We start from the raw sequence: 14881 nt of genomic DNA, 5'->3' as shown, positions 1-14881 counted from the left end.
AAACTACACATCCAGACTGCAGTTATAGGGGGCGCTCCAGACTGCACATCCAGACTGCTATCATAGGAGGCGCTCTAGGCTGCACATCCAGACTGCTATTATAGGGGGCGCTCCAGACTGCATATGCAGACTGCAGTTCTAGGGGGCGCTCCAGGCTGCACATCCAGACTGCTGTCATAGGAGACGCTCCAAATTATACATCCAGACTGCTGTTATAGGGGGGGCTCCAGACTGCACATCCAGTCTGCTTGACCTTGTAATCCAGGCTTGAAGGGGTTAAGTTCCATGCCTTTTCTATTTATCATCTTACCTCCTTTCTGGATTCCCCCCTCCCAAGGCATAGTAATGTGGGTAGTCCAGTAGTGGCCAATTGGGCCTTTCTCAAGGCTACTGATCCCTCCCCCTGGCTATGAAGTCCCCATCAGTCCCCCCTTCTCTCCGGTACAAGTTGAAAATATAATGCTTTAGGTTGGCAAGATAATTTGTTTTCCCCCTCAGTCCCAGCAAGCGGTAAGATCTGAGTAATCGGTCGTGCGGGGGGTACGCTGGCGCAGGATAATGCTTCAACCCGAGAGGAAATGTTATTAAAGTTATGAATTTTCTGTTAAACTGAACTTATTGTTTAATAAAGCTGCGGCCGACCTTCACCCACATAAAGCCAGCGGTGTCTTGGTACTTAGCGGACATGGAACTTTGTTGGAAAGGGGCTGATTGGGAGGCTCCTGCAGTCCGCTTCATACTGCTGTTATACGGGGGGCACTCCAGACTGCTGTCATAGGGGGCGCTCCAGACTACCAGACAAACTTATGTTAGAGCTGTGTGTGTGATGCACGTTCACCAGAGCTGTGTGTATGTCGCGCATGTAGCAGAGCTGTGTGTCATGTGTAGCAGAGCTGTCCTGTGTGTGTCACGTGTAGTAGAGCTGTGTGTGTGTCATGTGTAGCAGAGCTGTGTATGTGTCGCAGAGCTGTGTATGTGTCGCGCATGTAGCAGAGCTGTGTGTGTCGCGCGTGTAGCAGAGCTGTGTATGTGTCGCGCGTGTAGCAGAGCTGTGTATGTGTCGCGCGTGTAGCAGAGCTGTGTATGTGTCGCGCGTGTAGCAGAGCTCTGTGTGTGTCGCGCGTGTAGCAGAGCTGTGTGTGTGTCGCGCGTGTAGCAGAGCTGTGTGTGTGTCGCGCGTGTAGCAGAGCTGTGTGTGTGTCGCGCGTGTAGCAGAGCTGTGTGTGTGTCACGCGTGTAGCAGAGCTCTGTGTGTGTCGCGTGTGTAGCAGAGCTGTGTGTGTGTGTCACGCGTGTAGCAGAGCTATCTATTATCTATCAAACACCCTAGAAGCACAATGATGGTGACGTCATCACAGGTCCTAAACCAGCAGCCGTGTGCTTACAACTCCAATCCCTTTCACTATATTATATTAATAAGTGGCACATTGCGCCACCAGAAACACTGGTACTATAATTTCCTAATCATTACTAGTCCTCTCTATATAATTCTATGGGCAGCATGCCACCTGATCCCTCAGTGAGCTGATCATCCATCTCCAGATTGCAGAGTGAATAATGAGTGTTAGGGGCAGGGAGGCGAATGTCCCAGGAAACCCCTTTAAGATAAGACAACGTTCTGCCACAAGTTATCACAGACAAGTTAAAATCTGCTACATTTGTAGCAAAGTTTAACTAAAAGCGACCCTCCAAAGATGGCCGCACCGCTTCACTGATGTACACTGTATACTAGTATGCATTTGTAGTCTTAAGACCCCACATGCTGCTCTAATTGGCTAGCACTGATCATCATGTGGGCAGCCGGGTTAATCAAAGCAGGTGTAGGGTCTTAGGTAGTCAGAGAAGCGGCGCCCCCATCTTTATTTGTCCAGGCCCGGAGGGACGTCTTAGCTGTGATGAGATAAGATAACCTGTTTCACCCACTTAACACAAAAGCATAAATCCAAAAGCCCAATAAACTTGGACACAAAACTTTTTTTAATGTGTTAAGTGTCAAGATAAAGTTTGCTACTTATGTACACGTTTCTTATGTGCGCTTGTACTGTTGATTTTAACACATTTTTTATGTGTAGTGCCCGGCCTGAGGCAAGCAGACTCTGACTCCTTGATCCCCACGCTGGTCACAAAGCACGCACTGTTCCTTTAAGGGTAAGAAACTTGGACTGATATCGCACTTGCAAACCCGTGACTTCTAATGCGAAAGCGATGTGTTCTGCAAGAAAATCGCATCGCTGCACTAAATCATCTATTACTCCCCATGGGAGCAAAAATGCATCCCGATCGCACATACATGCAAGCACAATGCCTTTTTTTTCCCCTTAAGGACCAGGCTGTTACCCCTGTGGCGGTTTTACTATTTTCTTTCCTTCAGCCACCGAAATTATTTTTGCTGTGTTTTTTTTACAGGGCTATTTTTATATCTTTTTTTTCAATGACTTTATTTTCTGGGTTTTTTTTTAGTTTTATTTGGGGTAAAAAGTAAAAAAAAAAAAGTTTTTCTTTTAATTTATAGTTGTATTTTTTTTAACGCTTTCCAATCCACTGTCTGACGTCGAAAGACATTCTGATTGAAGGCTGTACAGCTTCCGATACCAGCAGGGTATTCTTACTGTATATTACTGGCCGCTCTGTCGGCAGGGGCCTCTCCAGCATATCCAATACCGCAGTACTTGCTCTAGCCAGCAGATGGCACCATTGTATAATGGCAGAAAGAGAAAACCCCCTAGGAAACCCTGAATCCAAAATTGGATTGCAAAGGGTTAAGTTACTACATTTACGCTGAAATAAAGTAAGACGTTTTGATATATAATATGTATGGTTTCGGATTACAGGGCACATACGGCGACGGTTTTGGTTGGCGGTGGGTCATTTTGTTTGCTATGTAAATATTTTTATATTATTCTGTAATTTTTGTAACTATTTTTTTTATTATCTCTGTCCTCCATGACGTCATATAAGACCCCTGGGGGTCTTTATTTGATACTTCTCCACTGTCGCTGGAGCATCCATAGGAGCCGCATCCATAGGAGCTCCAATTACAGGAAAAACATCCCCCTAGTGGGACAAGGACTGCTAGGACCCTGCAGTTCTGCTGTAACAGGGGGCGCCCTGTTGTCACCCAGTCACATAGTGGAAGTAATACTTCCACTTTCTAGTACATAGCGCTCATTGAATGCTGTGTAGCAAGGAAAGGAGAAGCAGATGCGTCTAAAAACTGCTTCTCCCTTCTCCTCTGGGTCCTGGGCTTTGTCTGACAACTGAGGACCCAACCTGCTCCCACTTAGTTGTAGGATCAGAGGCTTTAACCCTGCACAGTACATCTGCTATTGGCATAGAGTAAAGCCCACCAGGTCCAAGCGCTGTATAGTTACCGCGTTGGTGCTTAGGGGTTAATAACAATGCGAGTATCTTGGATGCAGCTCACATTGTCCGTGTGATGTCTGATCAGCATGAATCCCACACATTGCATATCCTGTTCCCGTCATATATGCTAAGATGTATGCCAGAGACCAGGCAGCTGACGTATGCCTCCATCTGGCACGCAAACGGAAAATCCGGCCATCTGAACCGGCTGCTGTTGATGTGGATGTGATGTGTTGGAAGCATGTTAGGTTTTCCATCGCAGCCCATCATAGCCTGTATCCAGCAAGTGATGGAAGAAGGATGTGAGATGTGACCTGTGGGTAATTGTGCTGCTCGGGGTCACTGCGGTGGGATCGCGGTCCCTGCGGGTTACTTACTGCCTCTATTAAGTGGAAATTGCTATGGGATTTAATAATATGATTTCTCACCATATTCTCTGCTGCAAATTGCTTTATATCCCGCTAACACATGTAGCGTCTGAGGCTCCTGTGATGCGGGGCACACATCTGACCTGGCAGCGGGGCCTGGAGGTTGTAAATGAGTAGTGGACATCACAGTCACACATATTAACAGGTTCACATACATAGAATGGTAGAGTTGGAAGGGACCTCCAGGGTCATCGGGTCTGACCCTCTGCTCAGTGCAGGATCACTAATTCATCCCACGTCTTGTTTCCCTGCGGGGACCTTCGCCCGCGGATATCGGCTCTTCTTTATGGGTAGGGCAGTTATAGCTTTACATGATGTGTTGCAGCCAAAGAACCCAACCAAACAGTTAATTAAATGCATATGAACACGTAGATCCTGGTGGACGGACATTATTCCATGTATTGTACATGTATCACAGGGTGCTTTACACTACACCATCCTACCAAAAGTAATGGGACCCCTGAGCAAGAATCAAAAGTTGCATTTATTTGCATATGTTAATACTTAGTGGGGCTCCTTTGACCCTTAAGACAACAGATACTCTCTGGTATACTTTCTACTAATGTCTGATGCTCTTGAGCTGGTATTTCCCTCCATTCATCCTGCAAACGTCTGGCCAGTTCTCTGAAAGAAGATGGACGCCCTTCATATTTCTTAACCTGACATCCCAGTTCGGCCGAGAGATGTACAGTAGGTTCAGGTCCGGATCGTGGAATATCCATATCCTCAAAGCAACGTAAACCAGCATTGGATGTGTGACAAGGCACGTTGTCTTGTTGGAAGTATGGCCGACCATTCCCAGAGTATTACCACATCGTCAGCAGCAGGTTATTATCTAGAATGTCAGGGTCCCCTCCGTGTTCATGGTTCTTGTCACTACAACCAACGGACCAAGACCATGCCACGTAACATATCCCCAGACCATAATAGAGCCTCCGCCATACTTGACTGTTGGCACATCACACTCAGGTAAAAGGTGTTCCCCAGGCTCCTCCACACCCAGGGACCTCCATCTGATGAGAAGCTGGAGTAATATGATTCATCCATAGAACGTTCTTCCATCGCTTGACTATCCAATGATGACATCCCTTGCACTACTGTAGATGGGCCGAGGCATTGCACTTCATGATAGACTCAATCCATTCTCCGGGTGTCCAAATACCTTTGGTGGGATTATGTATCACAAGTCTGTATTCCTTCACAGCACACAGGCAGCATAGATGTGCATGATCCAGGCTGGAATAATGTAGCTCAGTGCAGCGATGGGTTACATGCAGTGCTGAATGAAGGTTGATGGAGACCATTGGGGGGGAATCTGTTGTAGGGGTCCTTTCTGCAGTAGCTGTCATATAATGCATGGCTAGTTTAAGCTGGCCAATACAGTAGCCGAGACTCTAATATGAATGGGGGGGGCAGCCTGTCTCCTGATGGAGAAAGGAAAAATCCTGGATATTGTATGTGTGCCTCATGTACTCAATGTAAATCTGCTCTCATCTCTGAAGAGAAAGGGTCATCGATGGCAGTCCTGACAATTTTGGTGTTCTCTGGTCAATGCCAGTGGAGCTGCACAGGTCACACTACAAGACATCAAACCCTCGTGCCACCCTCATAGGGTCTGTGTATGACACTGCTGGAGGTCATTCTGTAGGGCTCTGTCAGGGCTCCCCCTGTTCCTCCAGTCCTGATGTTGAGTTGATGCCCTTCTACACTCCTCTCCAGTTCTCCTCGTGTAACGGCCATGTCCTGGTATCTACCCCATGGTCCTGAGACTGTGCTGGGAGACCCAGCAAACCTTTTTGTGCATGCGCCATCCTGGAGGAGCAGGACTACTTGTACAACCTGATGGAGCTTCAGGTAGCAGCCCATGTCTACGAGTAGTGACAAGGACACCAGCAAAACACAGAAATAGAGAAGAATCAGCCAGGAAGGTGAAGGAGAGGAATTGTCTCCATTCCATTTTTGGGGGGTCTTCCTGTCTCCTCTTCGGCGTTCCTGTTGTCACTTTCATTTGCACCAAAGCAGGTGAAATTGATTCACGGTCACTTCTGCTTCCTACCTGGACAGAGTGATATCCCTGAAGTGTAAGTGACTTGAGGTTAGGGTGCTATTACACAGCAACGTTTCTCCGACGCTAACTGCAAGAGAAACACTGATTGTGGCCAGCACCTGGACTACTGACTGGACGGGGTATTGTCTCTCCTTAAGGAGAGCACCTAGAAGGTGAAGGAGGACACTCATAAGGCCATGCATGCTCCTCTGGGTAATATCCAAATAGGGAAGATGGAACAATACCTCTACAGTGCCACCTTCCACAATGGTTGGTTTTCAATTCCAAATCATTGTTAAGACTTGTATAAAGAGTCCATCTTTCTTTTTTGCAATTTACTGGCTGTAATCTGTGTTTCTCTGTCTGGATTATGCAGCGGAGAAGCACTAGTATAATAGCACCCTTAGGGCCTTTAAGCATTCCCTTTTTTTAACATGCCTGATCCATGGTTGCCCAAAGATTGAACTCCCTTGTCTTGGTGCTTGGAGTTTCTAGGAAGCATTTGAAGGAACTGGAGTTGGAGGCCCCCAGACAGTTGCCCCTTTTGCCCTCTTTATACAAGGTGCTTTCAAGTTCTAAGCTCTCCTAATTGTTTTCCTTGGGAAAAGGAGCAGATAGAAACATCGGACACATTTTAGAAGATACTGACATTCTTCGGGGACGAGTGGACTGATGGCCCAGAACCCACATGACAACAGTTGGAGTTAGAAGCATTTTCAATGTATGTTCACATTCCAAGAACGTCGTGTAAACATTCCATTTTCTTAATTTGCACGGTGTCATGGACGGAAATAATGTGCGTTCTTGGTTGCGACAATTCAAAGAAGGTCAAATGTTTTGTGAGAAAGAACCAAATGAGCATCGGCCCTGCACCAGCCGGTCTGACAACATGACTGCAAGAGTGGAGCAAGTGGTTATAGAGGACCGCTGATTGACTGTGGAAGAGATAGCCTACAAAGCCGGCACTCCCGTAGGATCTGTGCGCACCATCCCGCGTGAAGACCTGAAGATGCCTTACATTGCAAGAAAAATGGGCGAAAAGGCTGCACATGAGGTCTTCCATCGAGACAACCCTCCTGCTCATCAGGCGGCCCTTGTTCAGGGGTCTCTGCATGCCAACAACTATAAAGTAGTTCCTCACGCTCCCTAGTCACCTGACCTTGCACCTACGATTTTTGGCTATGAAGGACGCTCTCTGTGGTCGCACGTTCTCCAGTCGTGCCGCTCTTGCAGTGGGCAAGAAAAGATACCTAAAAAGGTGTTTGCAACAGCCATGAAGTCATGGCATCAACGTTGTAGGGAGAGGGAGAAGAAGCGGCAAGACTTCCAGATTTCGGGGTGGTTTCCTTTTTTCTATTTTGTAGACCTTAGAACTTGAATGCCCCTCGTGATCTGACCCGCTGCAGGATCTCCTGATCTTCCATTGAACTGCTAATGAATGCGGCACATATAGGCTCCATCCATATAGCACGTAGCGCTGGTACCCGCTGTTTACTGAAGTTTATAATGAGGCATATTACCAGCTTTTAATGGAGAAGATTTATCACTGTCTAAATTAACATCAGCACTTGATAGATTAGCTTTAAAATAGCAAATCATCATCACATAACATTATCTCAAGTATGATAACCGCGCTGTTTAATTTAAATGCCCTTTAGCGAAACTCTTCCTTGCCACCGGTGTAACAAGCAGTAGGACTCATTATTACAGTGTGAATATAAAATTCTCTGCCTGCGCTCTGCTTCTACATCTGTATGCATTAGCAGAGTTTGTACAAGTCCTCGAGTTGCTAGGATGGATATCCGGATGAGATTTCTCTCTCCACACATGACACTTTTGGAAATCTCAGACAGATTCTAAAAAACCATGACCAGCCTTAAAGGGGTAGTCTCATTTTTAGCTGTTTTCTTGGAAGAAGCTCCATATATTACACAGTGGCCTAGGGTTGGTACTACAGGTTCATTTCAATAGGACTCAGCCTGCAGTACCAAGGCGGACCACTGCACGATGTACAGAGCTGTCTGCTTTCTGCAGTAAAACAGCTTGAAGGAAATGTCAAGGATTAGAAAAATGGCTGCTTGCTTCCAAAATTAGTGCCACACTTGTCCATGGGTTGTGTTTGGTATTGCGGCTCAAGTGAATGGGATTGAGCTGTAATACGTAATAATGTAATAATGTTTTTTGGAAAGAAGAAGACATGTTTCTCCAATCCTAGGCAACCTCTTTAAGAGTAACTAACTGAAAGTAGACTAGTCAAGTTTAGCTTCTCAACTTTTGGCAACTGCTGTCTTTTTTGTCACCCCAAGGAAAGCATCATACTCATATTATGGGTCACCATAACCCATACCAAAACTTTTGATGTCATCCTAGGACTACACAGGTATCTGCTGCTGTATACGCCGTCTTATATGTCCTATTAATGTGTGTAGTTAGTCAATATTGGGACCTTTCCTACTTGATAAACCCAAGAGCCATGGGGTGATCTCGAACTAGAACGATAGGACTGCAGAGCCTGCATTAAAGTCAATTATAGCAGTGGACGCCATTCATTTTCGTGGGTACCTTCTAATGTATATTGTTAATGACCTACATAGTAAAGAGCGAACTCCAGAACAAGATCAAGAGGGTCACCCATTGTCACTGGGTAAAGTCGGCAGGGTTACTGCATCGCTCTACAGCCACAGCTCTACTGACTCTATCCCACTTTTTTTTCCATACTGACCTCCCTTCACCTGGACGGCTCTTCTTCGTTCCGGTTCCTGGCACTCTCAATGTGTCAAGTGGACGGTCCCCACCGCTCACTGTCATTGGAAGATGTCGGACTTGATTGACAGTCAGACATCACCCATTGAGAATTCCAGCCGTTGGAGTCAGCAGGGCGTGGCTACAAAACGATGCAGTTAGCCCTGCTTCTTTATCCAGTGACAGGTCTTCTTTAACATATTGGGTTTTGCCATCTAGGACTGAAGGACTTGGAGTTTTTCTTTCCTCCTCGGGGTGATAACGCAAAGGGAAGAAGAAAATGTAGCACAAGTTCTCACCTCCCAGTAGCAAACAAGATCAGACAGAACAGGGCTGCATCCTAAAAAGTCAAGAATCACTAAGAACTATTTTTGTAATCCCACCACACATCCTCATGTTCAGAACCTCTGGTCATAATACTATGGGGTGGAGGACGGAAAAGTAGTCTACCTCTTACAACACTGCGACAGGAAGAACAAGCAAGTGGATTGTTATTTTCCCAAGCTTTATTGATTTACCAACACGTTACAACAGATGCTGGAAGTGGTCCCCGTTCACTTCTATGCACTTCTGGGAATATCGAAACATGTTGGCTGATACTGCCTGCAGCTCTTCAATGATGATGCTGTGGATAGTGTTTGTGATGTTTTTCTTGAGTTCATCCAGGGTATATAGTTTATTGCATACGCTTTCTGCTTTAAACCTCCCTACAGATAAAAATTGCACATGGATGAGTCTACAGAACATGGTGGCCATAACCTCTTGCTAAGAGTTTTGTAAACCATTAATGAACCCATGCCAGTGAGTCAGGTTTGGCAAGTTGCCCCATCTTGTCGGAAAATGCAATATATTCTTTTTTCTGTTGTTAGTTAGTCGTAAAACTGTTCAAAGATGTCCAGATAAACTGCGGTATTCAAAAATTTGTGTTCCTGGTATTGCGCACCAAACATCAATTTTCTGGACGTACAGTGGCGTTTCGTGAGTCAGGTGGGGGTTTTCAGTAGACCGGGACCTTGTATGCTGTGGATTCACATGACTTGATAAATGAAACCGTGCTTCGTCCGTTATAAAGATCCACAATGGGTCCAAAAGTCCTCTAACTATAGAGGATGCAGGGGATGCGGTTGCACCCGGGCCCAGAAGCCTTAGGAGGCCCATAAGACCTCTATTCTCCATATAGGGAGCCCAGTACTATGAATAAAGCATTATAGTTGGGGGCCCTGTTACAGGTTTTGCATTGTGGCCCAGGAGCTTCAAGTTACGCCTCTGCCTCTAGCAATCATAGTCAGCGACCATGTACAGTACTCTATGTGGTTGTTGACCTCTTTCAGTTCCTGCACACATTATTCAGTATGATTTCAGGTTCAGAGATTTCGGCGCTCGCCGTCACGTCCGTCGTGATGCACCAACTTGCTGAGACAGTCTCCTATTTGGTTTTCAAGGTCTCTTTGCAATCCGCTGTTGAATGTCATGATTGACTCCAGACTGACGGAGGTTTCGGTTACTTCCTGTTACTTCCAGATTTGGTTGGGCTGCATTTGGAATAGCGCATTTAGCAGTTGGCTTTGTACCTGCGTACTTGTTGATGAAGGCCTCTTGCGTTTCCTCAACTGATCCGCTTCACACATAGCCTTCCATAATAACTATTCGCTGTTGCAGTAAGAACACCACGGGCCAGATCTATAAAAGTTGTCTAAAACATAATCTGTCTTTGCTTCCCATATCAACCAATCACAGCACAACTTTCATTTCTTATACCACTGAGGTAAAATGAAAGGTCTACGGCCTCCTCCAAAGAGCGTTGACCTAGGATCGGTGGCGGACTACTTTCCCATCGTCTACAAAGAATGACATAGCCCAGATTGGTGATAGCCATCAACCATATCCAATGATTCTCTTGCGAAGTACAGTCAAAGCCGGAAAAAAAACTTCCACCGGTTTTTGAAGCTCCTTCTTGATTATCTTAATCTTTATTTCCTATAGGAAGTCTTACCAGCTGTCACTTCAAAGGTTAATTGGGAAGACTAGATACTAGCGGTGCCGCCACTTGTTCACTTCAACTCAACTTCAGCTAATGCCTAAACAAAGAAACAAGAACACGATATCAAGTTGGTAAAAATGTCAAGAACATGAAAAAACACCTTGAACACTCAAAGAGAAGTCCTAATGAAAGCAAATTGGAGAAAGAAAAACCCTACGACACTACTCATTAGAGCGCGCTTCGAGCCCTAACAGTCCCAATGACAGGTCTATATGGGGCTTGTTAACATCGGTAGTTGCTACTGTTGCTTAGACGCTTTAGGTGCCTTCAGTACTGATAATGCGGGCCTCGGGGCATGCAAACACTGTGCATCTCGAGAGCCCTCGGGAGTTGGCAAATGGTATTTCATAAGTGGTTATATTACCGGGATGTCAATAAATGTTTTTCTGATCTGCCTGAAATGTTTATCTTCATCCATTAATTATTTATGCCTTTGCAAATGAGATCCAAGATCAATCCGTGAGGAGCAGTTCAATTTTTAATTAATCTTGGCTTTGTCCACTGAAGCAGAAGCCAAGGCCGGAGGTCTTGTCCCCGTAGTCACCGGCCCTGGGCATCATTGTTGATGCATCTCCGAGGCTAGTCTTTCTTTTGTTATCTGGATCTTCAACTTGCCCATTCATGTATTGTTATTCTTCTTCTTGAGCTCTGTCCAAATGTTGTCACAGCCCCTGCCTCCTCCACACGGCGCACTCCCTGCGGGACCAAAGCTGGGGAGATGAAAGACATCACAGCAGATTCTCCGTGTCTCTAATGAGGCTCCTGTCTCAGCCTGACATGTCTGCAGATACAAGAGAACCGTCAGACAGCTGACTGAGGAAAAGGAGGAGATGTATTGATCACAAACCGTCTCATCGAACACCTTCTCTGGGAGGAGGAGGTTGGAGGCACTGGCGTTTGAAGTAGGAGACTAATAGGTAGTTCTTCAGGTGTTTTTCGCTTGTCACGGAAGGGGAATATCCCACTTACTGACAATCTACGGCAACACTTAATGCATCATTTACTCTATTTGATGCGATTGTTATTGACGAGTGGAATCATTAAAACTTATATACCGCTGGTTAGCAGCGGAAAGGTGAATGGTTTCATCAGCCAATTATATCGGATTCGCAATCCTTCCTCTCGGCCTCATTCGTTTTCTCGCTGCGCGTTGTCATGAATTTTTCCGTTTTTACAGAGCAAATTGGGAATAAGGAGATGGACTCTGACTGCTACGTGTTAGTTCACGCTACTGCAAGCCATGGTTATATTTATGGTTCTCGTTTTTACATAGCGATGGGTATTAAGAGGAGTGTAAAAAGAAACAGTCCCCAAAGCTTAGAACATTACACCGGAGCCGCCTTGGAAGATCAAGAGAAGGAGGCAGGGATTTTAGGAAGAGAGGGCTTTTAACTCTTCTATCTATTTTGGTTTTCATGGGTTTAAGCAGGGGCGGTTCCCTTTTGAAGGCGGATCCTGTATGCAAATTGTTTTACTAAGCAGGGGTGGGGTCTTTGTAATTACAAACAGTACTATTGAGCACAACGGATGACTCCAAATGAAAAAGTCTGGATAGAGAGGTCCACATCACCAAAATACAGTCCCAGGCTACAATGTCTTTATAGATATGGAAAGCATATTGTAAATATGATGTGCTATCTCTATAAGGCCCTCAATCTTCGTTCCACATAAACACAGTGCTCACGCATGCTCAAATGCGCTTACGCTCATGTGAAGGAGCCGAAAGACTATAGTCAGTCCAAGATCGCTGCTGACGTGGAACCATTTGCATTTAAAGTGGTCTCCGGGACTTTGGGAATTTTTTCTATTGATGACCTACCCTCAGGATAGGCCATCAGTAGATGATCAGCTGGGGTCCACCAATCGAGATCCCCATTGGTCGGCTGATTTCTGACACCGCTGTCAGTATGAACAGAGCTGGAAGCAGACAACCCTGCAACGGCATAGTTTAGTAGTGCAGATGCAACTCCCCTGCCAATCAGCTATTCACGACCTTTCCTGAGGATAGATCATCAATAGAAAAAAACCTTCCAAGTCCCGGCCAACCCCTTTAACGCCACTGGAAATTTTAATAATATGGTAGGCTTTAGGTTTACTGTCCCTTTAACCCTTTCCAATCCAATTTTGGATTCAGGGTTTCCTAAAAGGCTTTCTCTTTTTGCTGTTATACAACGGTGCCATCTGCTGGCTAAAGCCAGTATGTGTGCGCCTGGAGAGGCTCCGACAGCGGAGTGGCTGGCAATAGACGGTAAGAATACCCCGTTGGATGTCTTCTGACATTGGAGCTGTACAAGCTTCAATCAGAATGTAGGAAGACGTCAGACAGTGGATTGGAAAGGGTTAAAGTAGATTTATATAAAAAGGCGTTATTGAAGATTTTCAAACTTTTTTTTTTTAAAGCACCACTCTTGTCCATAGGCTGTTGTTGGTACTGCAGCTCCGCTGCATTCCCCTAAATAGAACCATGCTGCAATGCCGGACGCAGCCTGTTGGAAAAACAGCTTATTCTTTCTAATCTCAGACAACCCTTTAAAGTGTATTCGACTTCAAAAGCAACAATTGACAGGATGGTCGTTGAAGCAAAGAATGATGTGAATGAGATGAGTCTGGAGGATCATAAATCTTCCGTTTCTTGGGTCAAGAAGACATAATGACAGCCAAGATGGAATTGATATGAATGATATCTAAACTTACGAGCTGAAGGACTGAAGAGTGTGGACAGAGGTTCTCGTATCCGCTTTTTTTCCCGGCACCTAACACCAGCCGTCACTGACACCCGCTTATAGGCTTTTAAGCCATCAGCCTTGTAGAAAGCTCTTAATTAGGATCTCAAGGGAAGCAAACGAAGAACTGGTGAGAGAGACTGACAAGACTGTTGTCTACACTTAAGGAAAGGCAAATGAAAGAAGACCGTCTAGTGCCGAAGTTCTTCTGCGCCGCCATGAATAGAGCGAGCACTCAGTGCATTATATGTTTAAGCCCCTGCCTTTCAGCATGCATAATCTTTATGCGGTATGATTACTTTGCCAGCTTTTGCAATCTCTAATGGTATCTGAAGTGTATTCCATGTTTCTGAAGAGTTCATCTCATCGGCTCTGCTTTGTCTTCCTCCTCCATCTCCTCTCTACTTCATTGCCCACCTGTGATCGCCGAACGCAGGTCATTAAAGAGTCAAAGAATAAGGCTGGCAAATAGGGTTTCTGCTGTTGCAGCAAATCGACTCTATTCCTTTACTTATCCCAGCGTGTATTGAGGAAGGACTTGTGGAGAAGAACATCATTTACATAGAGGTAGAGTTTACTCAAAGTCAAGGGCTTTCTGAAAGGACATTAAAGCCTGAAGTGTGATTCACACCAGCGGTAACATTTACTTTAAGCTGTGTAAATGTTTGTGTAAATGGGATTGTCCCATCTCGGCAAGACCTTTCCATATACCGCAATCAGTCGTATGAATGTCATAGAGAGGGTCCTTCGCTTGTAGTAGACCAGAACTTGACTTGTTTCAACAGAGGGTTCTTCTACTGATAGAGATCCTAAGTGATGGCTCTCTATATTTATATGCCCTACTAGGATTATATAGACCAGTGGTGTCTTTATGGCCACCATGGAATACTAGAATCATAGAATGGTAGAGTTGGAAGGGACCTCCATCGGGTCCAACCCCCTGCTCAATGCTGGATCACTAAATCATACCAGACAGATATCTGTCCAGCTTCTGTTCGAAGACTTCCATTGAAGGAGAACTCACCACCACTTTTGGTCCTGCAGAAGAAATGGCCATCATACAGAAGACCCCCACCAATCAGACTTTTTTCACCTACCCTATGGATAAGTGATAAAAAATTATTCTGGTACAGATCCTCTATGGAACTATGTGAGGAAGAAAAAAAAGTTGCTCTTTCAGCAATGACCGTCGCATCTTCAAGGTTAAACAGTGTAGAGGAGTGATCAGATGAGCGAGCGCTCATTTCACTCCTTTCCCGGGGAAAGGTCTACACAAGAGTATTAGAAAAGATTGGATGAAGAGGACAAGGAGACAGTACGTCCGCTGACTCTTGCAACATTACTGGATATTGGTTGTTCTGTATGGTAACTGATAGCATAGAACAAAGGGCCCCATACCTTGTGAGCCACATTCAACTTTGAGTGATGGTCAGAAGCCACATTCAAGTCCAAGATGTAGTCATGTCATGACTAGCAAGTTTTTGCACCCCAGCAGTCGCAAGAAATCCAAACCTGATGACTGAATTCGCATGCGATA

General features: G+C 45.4%; 1 protein-coding gene across 2 annotated transcripts in view; it reads left to right on the top strand.

Moving 5' to 3' along the window:
• The window catches only part of LOC136582398 (transmembrane protein 263-B-like), a 222240-nt gene that overhangs the window by 121135 nt on the left and 86224 nt on the right, over window positions 1–14881 (top strand). The window contains exon 3 of one of the 2 annotated variants that reach the window (XR_010787179.1): window positions 10564–11012. The exons of the other annotated variant lie outside the window; for it this stretch is intronic. The gene's annotated coding sequence lies outside the window, so the exon portion shown is untranslated. Of the gene's footprint in view, window positions 1–10563; window positions 11013–14881 lie in introns of those variants that run through there. 2 annotated transcript variants of the gene reach the window in all.

This window comes from Eleutherodactylus coqui, chromosome 11 (genome assembly GCF_035609145.1).
Source record: "Eleutherodactylus coqui strain aEleCoq1 chromosome 11, aEleCoq1.hap1, whole genome shotgun sequence".
NCBI lineage: Eukaryota > Metazoa > Chordata > Amphibia > Anura > Eleutherodactylidae > Eleutherodactylus > Eleutherodactylus coqui.
This window is presented reverse-complemented; position numbering and strand designations above follow the sequence as displayed.